The sequence below is a fragment of the Cydia splendana genome, chromosome 24 (assembly GCF_910591565.1).
Source record: "Cydia splendana chromosome 24, ilCydSple1.2, whole genome shotgun sequence".
Taxonomy (NCBI): domain Eukaryota; kingdom Metazoa; phylum Arthropoda; class Insecta; order Lepidoptera; family Tortricidae; genus Cydia; species Cydia splendana.
Window position 1 is genome coordinate 11243594 of NC_085983.1, and position 14580 is coordinate 11258173.

Sequence of the window (14580 nt, forward strand, 5' to 3'; positions counted from 1 at the left end):
TTTTTTTTAGATTTAGTTTTTAAGTTTTGTAGGTTACTTATTTCATTATGTTTAGTTTCTAGGTATGTATTATATTAAGTTCAACATTTGATTTTGTCCTTTTAAAAGCACTTTGGGAGTTGACACGGTGTATAGCTAAGCTTCCACTGTGTGACGCGCGTCAGCCCGCAGTCACGCAGCTCGGACGTACAACTAGGGTTGGGTTGGGCCTAATTGGGCGACTTAGGCGTGCTAGTTACCATTATGTTACTGGATATTTGTATAGCTGGTGGATGTTTCAAAGTTGACACACTTTGGCATTTGCAATGACAAAGTGTAAGGATGTCATAATTTTTGCCAAGTCAGTCTTGCTTTTGGAATTCGGAAGCTTTTATCCCATTATAGGGTCATTGCGTCAGTTTACCGTCCAGTGCCTGTTTCCGTCCACTTGGCGTAGTTGCTACAAAGAACTGTGTATCATTTGAATATACATGTATATGTCGCAGTCGGATCGTATAATCCGCCGTATTACATTACGGCTAGCCGTTTTCAAAAACAGGGGCGTTTTGAAATGTGGCGGTTTAACGATTAGCCGGCTTGAATGCGGCGCTATACGTTCTTCAACACGGCTAGCCGTAATGTAATACAGCGAGTCATTAGCCGCCGCTTTGACAGTTTTTAGTTCCCATTTTTAACACCCGTGGCGCTGCCTGACAAACGCTGGGGTGTCCATCAAATCTGGAGTTCGTCGGACTGTTTCTTTTCAAAAAACGTTTCCTTCGCAACTTAACTAGACGGAGCCCCGCTTCGCGGGGCTCCTATTTCTGAGCGGTTTGCCCTTCGGGCATCTGAAGCTACCTAACGAACCTAACCTACCTACCTATTGATTTAGTGAGACGTCCGTGAAAACATTACACTTTGGGGAAAAAAGCGTAGGTAGGTAAGTAGGTTAGGTTCGTTAGGTAGCTTCAGATGCCCGAAGGGCAAACCGCCCAGAAATAAGAGCCCCGAAGCGGGGCTCCGTCTATTTAAGTTGTGAAGGAAATGTTTTGGAAAAGAAACACATGTAGTGCGGTGGAACCATGGTAAAAATAAATTAAATTGCAAACATTGTCAAACTCCGGTTAGGCAACCGAAAGAACTGGTCACTCTACAATCTAAAATAGTAGAACGATGCGGCTAAACGTAGGCCGCCTCATTGAAGAACGTATCGCAATGACAATCCGGCTAATCGTCGAACCGCCGCATTTCAAAACGCCCCTGTTTTTGAAAACGGCTAGCCGTAATGTAATACGGCGGATTATACGATCTGACTACGACATATATATTAAAATTATACGCATTTCTTGAATATATAGGCATATATTCAAAATATTCGAAATTCTGTAGCAATTACACCAAGTGGACGGAATCTGGCACTGGACGGTAAACTGACGCAACATAATGACCCTAGTTCCAAATAAAAAAAAATCGATACTTGCAAACGCCATTTGTTTAGACCTGAGCATATTATTATGGTCTTAATTTCAACTCGATATATCCACGCGTTCACGAGATAAAGGGTCTTGACAGACAAACGGACAGACGGACGGACGGACAACAAAGTGATTCTATAAGGGTTCCGTATTTTTCCTTTTGAGGTACGGAACCCTAAAAACTGAACTGAATAGCTGTTGTTTTAATATCTTATTACTTTCCGACCGATTTCGAGTCACAACCGAATGACTTACGGTTGTTATGAGTTAGATAATAAAGACGTCATTTTGGGGGCTTATAAATCTCACGTTAGCTTAAATGGTTATTTATGGCAGCGTCAGCGACGGAAGCGATACGGTTTTCATATACAAAAAGGAGATTATTAGTCATTTTATAGGTTATTTGGGTCACTTTTTAGGGTTCCGTACCTCAAAAGGCAAAAACGGAACCCTTATAGGATCACTCGTGCGTCTGTCTGTCTGTCTGTCCATTCTCCTCCCCTCCACCCCTTAATTCCGAAACTACTGGGTCTAAAATGTTGAAAAAAATACACAAAATAGTTCTTCTGTGTATTTATATATAGTATACCTATAGATGACAGGAAAACCTATTAGAAATGTGCAGTCAAGCGTGAGTCGGACTTAATTACTTAGTTATTGATTCGACTTCTACGAGTTTTTTAAAGACATTTCATTCAAGTTCCACATAAAAAAATACACTGTTGAAATTGGGTAATGTACGGAACACTTGGAACGCGAGTCCGATTCGCACTTGACCGGTTTTTATTAAGAGTTAAGAATGCGTCTTTCTTGTGGCGATTATAAAATAAATGGACTTCCTTCTACTTCTTAGATTAGTTGTGGATCAGTTCAGTGATCTACAGTTACTTTAGCATGATATTAGCAAAGACATATGTAACTTCGTATAAGATGAATAAAGGCTAAGAAAAAAACGTGCCTCGGAAATCAAGAAAAAGTCATTCTCGGATAGATGGCGCACACACCTTTGGCCTATGCTCGGCTAGATGGCGTGACGACACCGTTTCATATTTAACAATTTTAACACATAGATATCAGTGAATGAACATGGGTCAAAATGATATAAAAATAATAAAATCATTTATCCATATACAGCCTGTGGCCTGTAATACGAGCAAAAAATTAAACTGTAGGTTGTACTCCTCATACTGACCAACATTTGTTCAGCAACTTTTAAAAATAACTTGTGGTTAGATTTTTAATACACTTTAAAGTTTATTCTAAGACGCAATGTATTGCGAATTTTGTTATGTTTAAGGCGTGACAAGCAACGTCAATCACAATGATATGGCGTGGCGATGGCGTCCATTGAAGATAATATTTATTTTGTATGAAAAATAGGGACTCTAAATACTTCATAATTTTTAATAGTTGTTGAACAAAAGTGTCACCGTTTGAGGAGTACAATCTATGTTTTAATTATTTGCTCGTGTTACAGGCCACACCCGGTATATACATTTTTTTATTATTTTATACGTTTTCATTTTGAGTTTTAGTCGTGTGTCGATAGATGGCAGTAAATGTACTGTGTCTATAAAATTTACTATGGCAGGACCCCTCTATACTATCTATTCTCTTTGATATTAGTAACCTTTTGACCGCCGTAGACTGATGTATAAGACATACAAAATCGGGCTCATTTCGCCGCGGTCTGATAAATAAGACAAAACTTCGTGTAACTTCGTACCTGAGCGTTTCTTTTATTCTTTGCCGTTTTTATATATTTTGACCTTTATTGCCACTTTTGTGTTATTTCTACTCAGAATCACGAGCTCTTTCGATCCTAATGGGATAAAAAAAATGTCCCAGACTTTTTTCCTATTGTGTTACCAGTTCCCCATATACTTTGTAAGGCGGTAACAAAAATGAAAGTTTGAAAAATGTATGGAAATTTTAGGACACTTTTTTCTCCTGAGTAGGTACCTGACCCTATTTCAGCTTACAAAGATTCATACTATCCCTAGTAATATTACAATTGCAAAAGTAACTGTCTGTTACCTCTTCTCTTCACGCTTAAATCGCTAAACCGATTTCGATAATATTTGGTACTTATAGAGGTAGTTTGAGACCCGGAGAGCGACATAGTGTAATATTAATATTTATCGATAATCATTATCATTTAACGGCCAAGCCTAGTCGGTATGAAGCAGGAGGTCCCGGGTTCGAATCCTGGTAGGGGCATTTATTTGTGTGTTCATCAATATAAGTATTCATATACAATATGTGTATATTAATATAAGCGCTGGTGGCCTAGCGGTAAAAGCGTGCGACTTGCAATCCTGAGGTCGCGGGTTCAAACCCCGGCTCGTACCAATGAGTTTTTCGGAACTTATGTACGAAATATCATTTGATATTTACCAGTCGCTTTTCGGTGAAGGAAAACATCGTGAGGAAACCGGACTAATCCCAATAAGGCCTAGTTTCCCCTCTGGGTTGGAAGGTCAGATGGCAGTCGCTTTCGTAAAAACTAGTGCCTACGTCAAATCATGGGATTAGTTGTCAAGCCGACCCCAGGCTCTCATGAGCCGTGGCGAAATGCCGGGATAACGCGAGGAAGAAGAAGATGTGTATATTAATATATATCGTCATCTAGTACCCACAACACAAGCCTTATTGAGCTTACTGTGGGACTAGGCCGATCTGTGTACAATTGTCGTATAATATTTATTTTTTGTTATTTATTTATCATCATCATTCCACTCCGACAAAGTCGCGGGCGACAGCTAGTCCTAAAATAAAGTTAAAGGTCGTTTAGTGACGAAGAGTGCGTCATAAAGTCCGCCATTTTGGTTTAATTGTGCTTTAAAGATTTACGCGGGCCCTAGAGGTCGTGACCCCTATTTAATTTATGAAATGTAAATTGAGACCCTTTCCTTAAATAATGTGTAGTGTGAGGCGGTGTTCATAATAGGGTCCGCACTCCGGTGTGTGAGCGGGACATCGCTATAGGCCTGACCAGTTAGGATTCACACGAATCTAGCCGCTAAAATTATAAAACAAAAATATTTCAGATTCTCACAATGAGCTCTTTCATTTGATATGTAACACGATACGGTTTGAAAAACTTTATTTTTTAATTTCCCATTTACCCGCCAAAAGTGGCCCCCATGTTTAAAATTCATTTGTTTACCTTATATGTTCGTCTTTGGGTCACAAACTGACATATGTGTACCAAATTTCAACTTAATTGGTCCAGTAAATTCGGAGAAAATATGCTGTGACAGACGGACAGATAGACAGACACACGCACCGACCCTATAAGGGTTCCGTTTTTTCCTTTTGAGGTACGGAACCCTAAAAAATCTGCTATACGGAATCTTGTGGCCCACGTAGGAGGTCACGACCCTCAGCCCTGAGGAGAACGAAGCAAGGAGGCATTGAGTAAACTGGTAACAACATTAGGTAAACCATAGAGAAATATAGTAAGAATAGAGTGTTCACTCCAGACATCAGTGTTGATACTAAAAAGACTATTATTTTCGCAGTCAACAATAGCATCGAGTAGCGGAATTATCAGTACCGCTACTTGATACTAGAATTATCTAGTGTCACGAAAATTGTATTGAACAACAATTTACAACTAATATTAGAAGCAGAAGGAGTTGGAAATAGAGTTCCGGTTAATCTGGTTAATCTGGTTATAATATTAGCTGAAAATTGTTGAGCATTAGATTTTTCTGTCGTTGCAACATCTATTGTCAAGTAGCAGTACTGATAATTCCGCTACTAGATGCTAGATGTCGACTACGAAAATAAAAGTCGTTTTGGTATCAAAACTGGTGTAAGTACGTATGGAGTGAGCACTCTATGTATTTTTTTCTCTATGGGTAAACTAAGGCTGTAAAGGCCCCGGAGAACTTCCACAATTAAAGTATACATTAGTAATGGCGATCCCGGATAAAGGACCCGGATATCCGGGAACGGGTTAGGGGTGTACATACTTAATGTATGTTAGATTGATAGGGTATTTGTTTTGTGTGTATATCTTAGTTGTTTAAATTACTATAAATATTCAATCGTGCAAAGGTCAAATAACTTGTTTATGTTTATTAAAACTATTGCACAGAAGAAAATATGACGTGCAAAAGGCGGACTTAATGCCAAAAGGATTTCTACCAGTCAACGTTAAGGCAAAGCAGAGAAATTGTGGGCGGTGCTACTAGCTTTATTTCTTTATTTCTTTATTTCTTTATTTTAAATCACATGCATAAACTTACAGCTAATGATGCCAAAACGCTTATACAGTAGGGACAATACATACAATCAGATTCAAACACAGTCTAGAGATTAAAACATTAAAACAAAACATAAACAATCAAATACGGTCAGGTTAAATCACAAACATTACATTAGGTACACATAAATTAAATTAAATGCAACAGAGGGTAGGATGTCAAACTTAAACTTACACACATATATACATAATATATACGAAAATTCCATTATTCATTCTTCAAATACACATTAATATAATTTAAGAATTTTCTAGTGAAGACACCGACACTATCGTAGTATACGTCAGCATCATGTTTGATGTTAAAAAAGTCATTAAAAAGTGCCAGAGCTCTAGCAGTGGGAGCGTTCTGGGCCCGACGAGTACGAATCGCACCGCGCGCGAACAGAGGCCTTCGTCTACGCACCCCACCCTCACCAGTGTCTTCCGCGATCAGTCGCGCCTGCGGTACAAACAAACCGATGCGCTCTAAGACAGTTGGATTGTCGACCTTATTATTGAGCAGTTGGTAGTAGTGCACCGCAAGTAGGAGTTTGCGCCGTAACTCGAGTGTATCTAAACCCACCATCCCTGTCACGAAAAGAGAGGGAAACAGAAAGGGATAGTACCCGTACTGCCTCTTGTAGAGAAATCTCGCAAATTTCCTTTGGATCCTCTCTAACATCAGAGTGTACTTTTTCTCACTTGGATCCCATACCGTGGACCCGAATTCCAATAGGCTACGTACGTAAGCATTGTACAAAACTTTGGGTATGAGTCTACTTTTAAACTGGGAGCTGATTCTCATTATGAAACCCAAAGTTTTAGTTGCACGCTTACAGATGGCAGTTATATGCGAACGGAAATTAAGTTCCCTGTCCATATTTATGCCTAGGTCACGTATTTCCTGCTCTCTTGCTATCTCGACGCCACTTAGATGGTAGGAAGAGTGAATCGGCGATTTGGCTCTTGTGAATGTAATGACTTTACATTTGCTTTCGTTGAAAAGCAGACGATTAGCCTTACTCCACTCAGCAACAGCGTTTATGTCTAGCTGTAATTTGTCACAGTCGCTAACATTTTCGACCTGCAAAAATATTTTAAGGTCATCGGCAAACATGAGACACCTCGCATACTCAGTGACTCTTGGTAAGTCGTTGATCATTATGAGGAACAACGTTGGGCCAAGAGTACTCCCTTGGCTCACTCCAGAACGCGTATAGAATGGTTGGGATTCGTGACCTGCAAGTCCTACATACTGTGATCGACTGCCAAGGTAATTCGCAAAAAAACGCAGAAGCTGGGGCACAAATCCTAGTTGGGCAAGCTTTTGCAATAGAATGTCGTTGTCGACTAAATCAAAAGCCTTTTTAAAGTCAAAATAGGCTGCGTCGACTTGCCTACGCGCATCGATGGCCCCCAGCACGTATTCCACAAAGGCTACGTGATTAGTCGTAGTAGATCTGCCTGTACGGAACCCATGCTGCGAGTCATCGAGCAGTCCAGCTATTTGCCGACTTATTTGGTAATCAAGTATCGACTCGAATAACTTGCCGAAAACAGGTAAAACAGCAATTGGCCTGAAACTTGTTACATCCGGACCCAAACAAGAAGCAGAACCTCCCTTGGGCACAGGTGTAACTCTTGACACTTTCCAACGTCTAGGAAAGGAGGCTTGTTTCAAAGACAGGTTAAAAATGTGTAAGAGAGGTGCCTTCAGGACTGACATGCAGTCAATGGCCAGAAATGGGGGAACGGCATCGGGGCCGGCTGCAGACCGAGGTTTTAGTCTCTTAGTTGCACGAAGCAGCTCCCACTCCTCCACCCCATCGACAGCGATTCTTCTAACTCCGCACACCCCCTTCACGCTCTGTGCAGCATCGTCCGCGTCCAGTCGCGGTATATCTGGTTGGAAAACAGAACTGAAGTATTCCGCAAAGGCTTCAGCTGCATCTTGGCCCGTTACGAGGTTATCTTTAAAGAAGAATTCTTTACACGATAATTTCCCCTTACGCTTTTTTTTCACAAATTGCCAGAATTTAGTCGGCTCATTCATGATATTGTCTTCTATATTTTTAAGGTATAGTTGATACGATTGGTCAGTCAAGGTTTTAACATGCCCCCTGTAGTACCTGTACAGTTCTTTATTGCATACAGCACCAGTCTCTTTGAATTTTTTCAGATGGTAATACTTGAGCTGTATGTTTAGGATGATTTCTGGCGTGTACCAATCCGGGTAACTATATTTACCTACACGATTTTTTTGTTGGTTTCTGCACGGAACAAACTTTAACATACACTCGGTTAACTTAGTGTAAAAAACCTCTGTAGCCTGTTCAACCTCCTGGCAGTCGTGTACTTCTACCCAATCTATATTAGCGATTGCGGCATATAGCGCACGAAGATCTGCCTTACGAAAATCCCATGCAGGCGAGGATAACTTCCCTTTAGACTGGTGCTCAGAGGAGGACGCGTGTGCATGTAGACGAGATGTTCGCACCAAGGTAAGATCGACCTCAAGCGGCGGGTGATAGGCGTCCATCGGGACCAAAGGCTCCACGTCACCAGATACACGAATGCTATCGGAATCACGATCGAACAACACAAAATCAAGGAGGCCTCCATGCCGGTTAATAACATTATTGTATTGACGTAGCCTGCCAAACTCCAGAAACAATTCGAATTGCACTCTTACATTATTCGAGCAGGAATTTAAATTGAAATCACCTACAATACAGATGTTCAATTCAGAGTGGTTACAAAGTACATTCTCAAGACACGTTAGGACTCTAAGGTATTGATCATCCTTGTAGTTAGGTGGTAGGTACACCACGCAAAACAGATATTTTACATTTTTCCAGGTAATAATACATACTAACAATTCCATATCATCAGTGATGCCATCAATGTCCGTGACTAAGCGTATAGAATAGGAGCTGTGTACTGCGATAAGTACCCCTCCCCAGCCCACATCACCAGCACGGTCCTTGCGAATCACTGTATACTCTGAAGGAAACAGTTCAGCATCCTGTACTGAGCTATTCAGGAAAGTTTCCGTAAGCGCGATGACGTCACACGGACACAATAATAAATTATTAAAAAACAGTTGGGTTTTAGATCTAAGCCCACGTACATTCTGATAAAAGATAGACACATGTTTCACATTGGAATTATTTTTTAGAATTTTGGTTTTTGGCACGAAAAAATTGGCGCCACGGTTTAACACAAATGTCTTTAGGCCAGTTTCCAGTGTCCAACACTATGTTTTCGAACTTCGGAGGGACACACAGCTTAAAAGAAGCATAATCACCTTTAGCTTTCAAGGCTTCCGCTGAGCAGCCCTCCTCACCACATATACGATCCAGGTGAGCTCGAACCTGTTCAGCGGTGGTTCCTTGCTTTAGGTAAAAGGCATGAATATAACGCGGTCTCACAGCAGCTTCCAGTAGTGCTTCGACAGGAGCTGTAGCTCCACACGCCAGACCCGCGGCGGAGGTGGACTTGCGTTGTCGACGACCACGAACCGGCTCCCAAACCCCCTCGTCAGCGTCGGTACCATCATTATTCATAGGCGTGGCTGGAGTTTCACTAGGTTTAGCTGCAGATGTCTGGCCGGAGGGACTTAACGGGTTCGTAGTCAGACCTGGTTGGGCTGGTGCCCCGGGCCTCTCCAATAGTGTCGAGCTTAGCTTCTACTAACAAGATGATGATGATGATGATTTTTAGGGTTCCGTACCCAAAGGATAAAACGGGACCCTAATACTAAGACTCCGCTGTCCGTCCGTCCGTCCGTCCGTCCGTCTGTCACCAGGCTGTATCTCACGAACCGTGATAGCTAGGCAGTTGAAATTTTCACAGGTGATGTATTTCTGTTGCCGCTATAACAACAAATACTAAAAAGTACGGAACCAGAGCCAGGGGATAACATTTACCTACAAAGTTTGTTAGGAAAACCGGACAAGTGCGAGTTGGACTCGTTCACCGAGGGTTCCGTACTGTTTAGTATTTGTTGTTACAGCGGCAACAGAAACACATCATTTGTGAAAATTTCAACTGCCTAGCTATCACGGTGACAGACAGACGGACAGTGGAGTCTTAGTAATTAGGGTCCCGTTTTTACACTTTGGGTACGGAACCCTAAAACACGTGATTCACTTATTCGTCCAAGAGTGGCGGGACATTTATTGAACTCGAGTGCAATCGGCTTGCCTAAAATAGAGGCAGTTTTTAACAGCACATGAAATTCGTTGCCTATGAATATTTGTGACTCACCGCCGCCGTTGCGAATGTAAATACCTATTAAAAGACGTTATACCATAGAGAAATGATTATATGATTATATTTTACGTAAATTATCTTGAAATTTACTGGATTTGCTGAAATATTTAAATAATCTAAATTGAAAGAAAACTACTGAAGCTATCGGGATTAGTCTCAACTAGATGAAAAGAAAATAACTGCTAAATTTAAAACGGAATATGAATAATTGAAAATAAACTTTCAGAAGACTATCATTTTGCCTAGGGAACAAACCAAATTATTTTAAAATGATTTGTTTTTTGTTTTTCTAAGTAGTTACACTACTATATATAAATTATAAACTGAAATAGATATTATGCAGTCTTCTTCCTCGCGTTGTCCCGGCATTTTGCCACGGCTCATGGGAGCCTGGGGTCCGTTTGACAACTAATCCCAAGAATTGAAGTAGGCACTAGTTTTTACGAAAGCGACTGCCATCTGACCTTCCAACCTGGAAACTAGGCCTTATTAGGATTAGTCCGGTTTCCTCACGATGTTTTCACCGAAAAGCGCTGGTAAATATCAAATGATATTTCGTACATAAGTTCCGAACAACTCATTGGTACGAGCCGGGGTTTGAACCCGCGACCTCCGGATTGAAAGTCGCACGCTCTTACCGCTAGACCACAAGTGCTTTTAATGAAATATTATTAATATTGTGATATAATTCATAGGTATAATTTATTGATTGACCTGTAACTTTGTTATAATTAACTCAATTCAATTCAAACAATATTGCGAGCTGGTGACACTTACAAAACGGCTCAATATCACAAACAACAAAAGCCGAATAGCGCCAAATCCTAAACTCACAGCTTCAAAAGATCGTAGCAAAAATGTTAACCATACATTCATGTACATACACGTATATACATGTATACCATCCGAACAAAGAGGCGGCCACCGCGCAGGCGCGGGGCGAGAGAGACGGGGCATAATCGAAATGTATAACGATGAATGGGAGTGAAGGGGATGGGGGTAGTCGTAAATTTGAACGACTCTGGCGAATATTCGTATGGTGTTTAGTAATAATTATGACTGTTTTAGCTTTTTCGCTTCGTTTGGGTTTTTAATGATAATTTGGGTTGTTACAAACTCATACGGTAATGTTATTTTATATTTTCTTATTTCACTTTGTTCAATACTTTGCCCCTTAAAAAACAAGTATTTTGTAAATAATATACTAGTGTTTTGTTTATAAAAAAACCGGCCAAGTGCGAGTCGGACTCGCGCACGAATGGTTCCGTACCATTAAAAAAAACGGCAAAAAATCACGTTTGTTGTGTGGAAGCCCCACTTAAATATTTATGTTATTTTGTTTTTAGTAGGTAGGTATTTGTTGTTATAGCGGCATCAGAAAATACATCATCTGTGAAAGTTTGAACTATCTAGCTACCACAGTTCTTGAGTTACAGCCTGGTGACAGACAGACAGACGGACGGACAGCGGAGTCTTAGTAATAGGGTTCCGTTTTTACCCTTTGGATATGGACCCTAAAAAGAACTATTTATTGATTATGTTTAAATAGATAAGTTTAAATATAATTTTATTAATTATACTAATATATTATTTATTTTGTTACAGATAATTGCTCCGGTGTGAAGGGAAATAAAGAATCAGGTTAATTTTCTCATAAAAATAATAATTTTATCTATTATACATATATTAGGTACTTATTCATTTATGCATTGTAGAACACAGATAGGTAAATGATTGAGCACAATTATAATATTTATATATAACACTTTAAACTCTCGCGTTTTGTACACATATTTAATTACACAAACGGGTCTACCGCGATATAATCTCATTAAGGTAAAAACAATGAACTTATATCGCGGTAGACCCGTTTGTGTATTAACATCACATATTTGACAGTTATGAATTCACCCTCATAGATATGATGCTAAGATCTACCGTTTAACTGATAGCCTTAAATTCATATATATAAGGGTCAATTTGTAACTGTCAAATATGTGATGTTAGAATAATTTCACTGTAATTTAATATTTATCATAGTCTAATAAAACATGGTCTTCCATTCCCAGAGTGACACGGGCCTACGTCACAACAACATGGCCGCTATATATAGCGCTATCGCATATTATCATATAGCGCTGTCGCATGATGACGTAGGCCCGTGTCAGTTAGGTGACCTAGAAAAGACGGGAATGGAGTACCAGGCGGAGTATATTATTATACCATGATATTTATAATCTTTAATATATATAAATAAATATAACTTATTGATACAGTCGCTATCAGAAATATGGGAGCGGCAATTTTTTTTATAAAGGGTGCTTTTGTACCAAACCCAGAGGGATGAAATTGAAATTGGTCAGTTATAACAAAATTGTCCTGTATATTTTTATTTTATTTTAACATTATTAACCTCCTAAAAGGCGGCTCCAAACCACAGGAATGTTCTTAATCATTCAAATAGGTATACCTTACAGTTTTTGAGAAAAATCTCTATAACAGTCGGACGGACGGACAGACTGTAAGGGTTTCGTTTTTGCCATTTGGTTACGGAACCCTAAAAAAGCGTCTATTATCAAGATGTTAAAGTACGGCGAAGGGTTTTAATTTCAGTGTCATTTTGTGCCTTGTCACAGTGACAATAGTGTGAGGTCCCTAGTTACTTTCATATTGATTGTGACTGTGATAATGGAATTAAACTCTTCTTCCTTGCGTTATCCCAGCATTTTGCCACGGCTCATGGGAGCCTGGGGTCCGCTTGACAACTAATCCCATGATTTGACGTAGGCACTAGTTTTTACGAAAGCGACTGCCATCTGACCTTCCAACCCAGAGGGGAAACTAGGCCTTATTGGGATTAGTCCGGTTTCCTCACGATGTTTTCCTTCACCGAAAAGCGACTGGCAAATATCAAATGACATTTCGTACATAAGTTCCGAAAAACTCATTGGTACGAGCCGGGGTTCGAACCCGCGACCTCCGGATTGAAAGTCGCACGCTCTTACCGCTAGGCCACCAGCGCTTTTTTTTTGGATAATGGAATTAAACTACTGAAATTAAATTCTTTGACTGTACATGTTCAAATCTTTATGAGCACCTTGGCTACTTCGATATATGTATCTGTTGGCGGCTGTACAGTCAGCGTCATATAGTAGGTAGCATCCAAAGTATTGAAATAGTTCGGTGCACCATATTATTTGTATGGTGTATACCGAACTATTTGAATACTTTGGATGTTATTACCTACTATATGACGCTGACTGTACCAAAAATACTCAATACCTACATACCTGTCTAATATTTTTCATTTTTTGTTATCAAAATCGATTAGCTTCTGGCTAGACTTTTAAATGGGCCTTTTGACCTTACCCCGAGGTCACATGGGGTCGATAGTCAGTTTGACCTATCTACTAACCCTTATACTACTATACCTTATATTTACTATGACTGACTACACATCCATAGTAATATTATAAATGCGAAAGTGTATGTCTGTCTGTCTATCTGCCTGTTAACTCTCCAAGCTGTTTCTTCGTTTCTTCAAACAAAAACGTCACTTTTGACACTGACACGTCTGATCCATATCGTTTCTAAACTGTCATTCTATGGAACTTGCTAACTATGTAAACAAAAGTCACTAGTAATTTCATCATTCAGAGACAATTTCAATATGGCGGTTTGTTTACATAGTTAGCAAGTTCCATAGAATGACACTTAGATCTATTTATTGACGTATCTATCTACACCAGGACCTTTCCAACAGACTCCATCAGGATCCTTTTCTTTTGGACATGAAGCATAGCAACCCTTGCCTGATGGAAAGCCACAATTTTTGAATTTTAAATATTTAACCGCGAATGTCAATTAGAGTCCGTGTACATATCCCGTGTATTAAAGTAAAGTAAAATAGCGGCCATTTTATTAAGTCCTCGGGGTTTTGTTTGCGTTATGAAATTTCATTACCGTCAACCCTGTTTATTGTAGGGTTGGGACAAGCTATATCGATACCTGTACCACAGAATAAACAATAGTTCTATCGTACAGAAAGGAAACTTCATACAAAACCGAAGTTTGCTGCGGTTAAGGGTCGAATCATGCTGTCCCTTTCTATGGCACTATACCTTTCGGCTATTTAGGGTTGTCAAAATTCAAACCATTATCTTATCTGTGGTCGTGTACGCAAAGGGACGTCAAGTTGTTTCAACCTTAATAATTGCTCGGAGCAATGCTGAGCCGAGCGGAGCCGAGTTTGGCCGAAGTCAGGAGTTCATTTATTGGTTAACCGACCAAATACAAAACCGCCTGGATCTGTCACTGAACGACCTGACTTTAACCTACATTATTTGATCGTGTAATGTTTTCATCTACCCTCAACTGGCTTAAGGAGCCATTTGTGGGTAGATTTTGTTTACTTTTATTTAAATACCTAAAGATACAGACTTATAGTTTTATATCGACCGGGATATGGACCGTGTTTACCTTTTGGTGTTGTTTTCGAGCATGACAAGATGCATGTTATGCAACTGCGTCAAAATATCGGGAGCTCGAAAACGTTACAAAGGATAGTCACAGTCCATATCCCCGTCGATATATAGT

The 14580-nt window shown here is 39.9% G+C and overlaps 1 long non-coding RNA gene across 1 annotated transcript in view; it reads left to right on the forward strand.

Annotated features, from left to right (window-relative positions):
• Nucleotides 1–14580, forward strand: part of LOC134802528 (uncharacterized) — an 84569-nt gene that overhangs the window by 60112 nt on the left and 9877 nt on the right. The window contains exon 2 of the long non-coding RNA XR_010145851.1: nucleotides 11590–11625. This is a non-coding gene — a long non-coding RNA (uncharacterized LOC134802528). The remainder of the gene's footprint in view (nucleotides 1–11589; nucleotides 11626–14580) is intronic.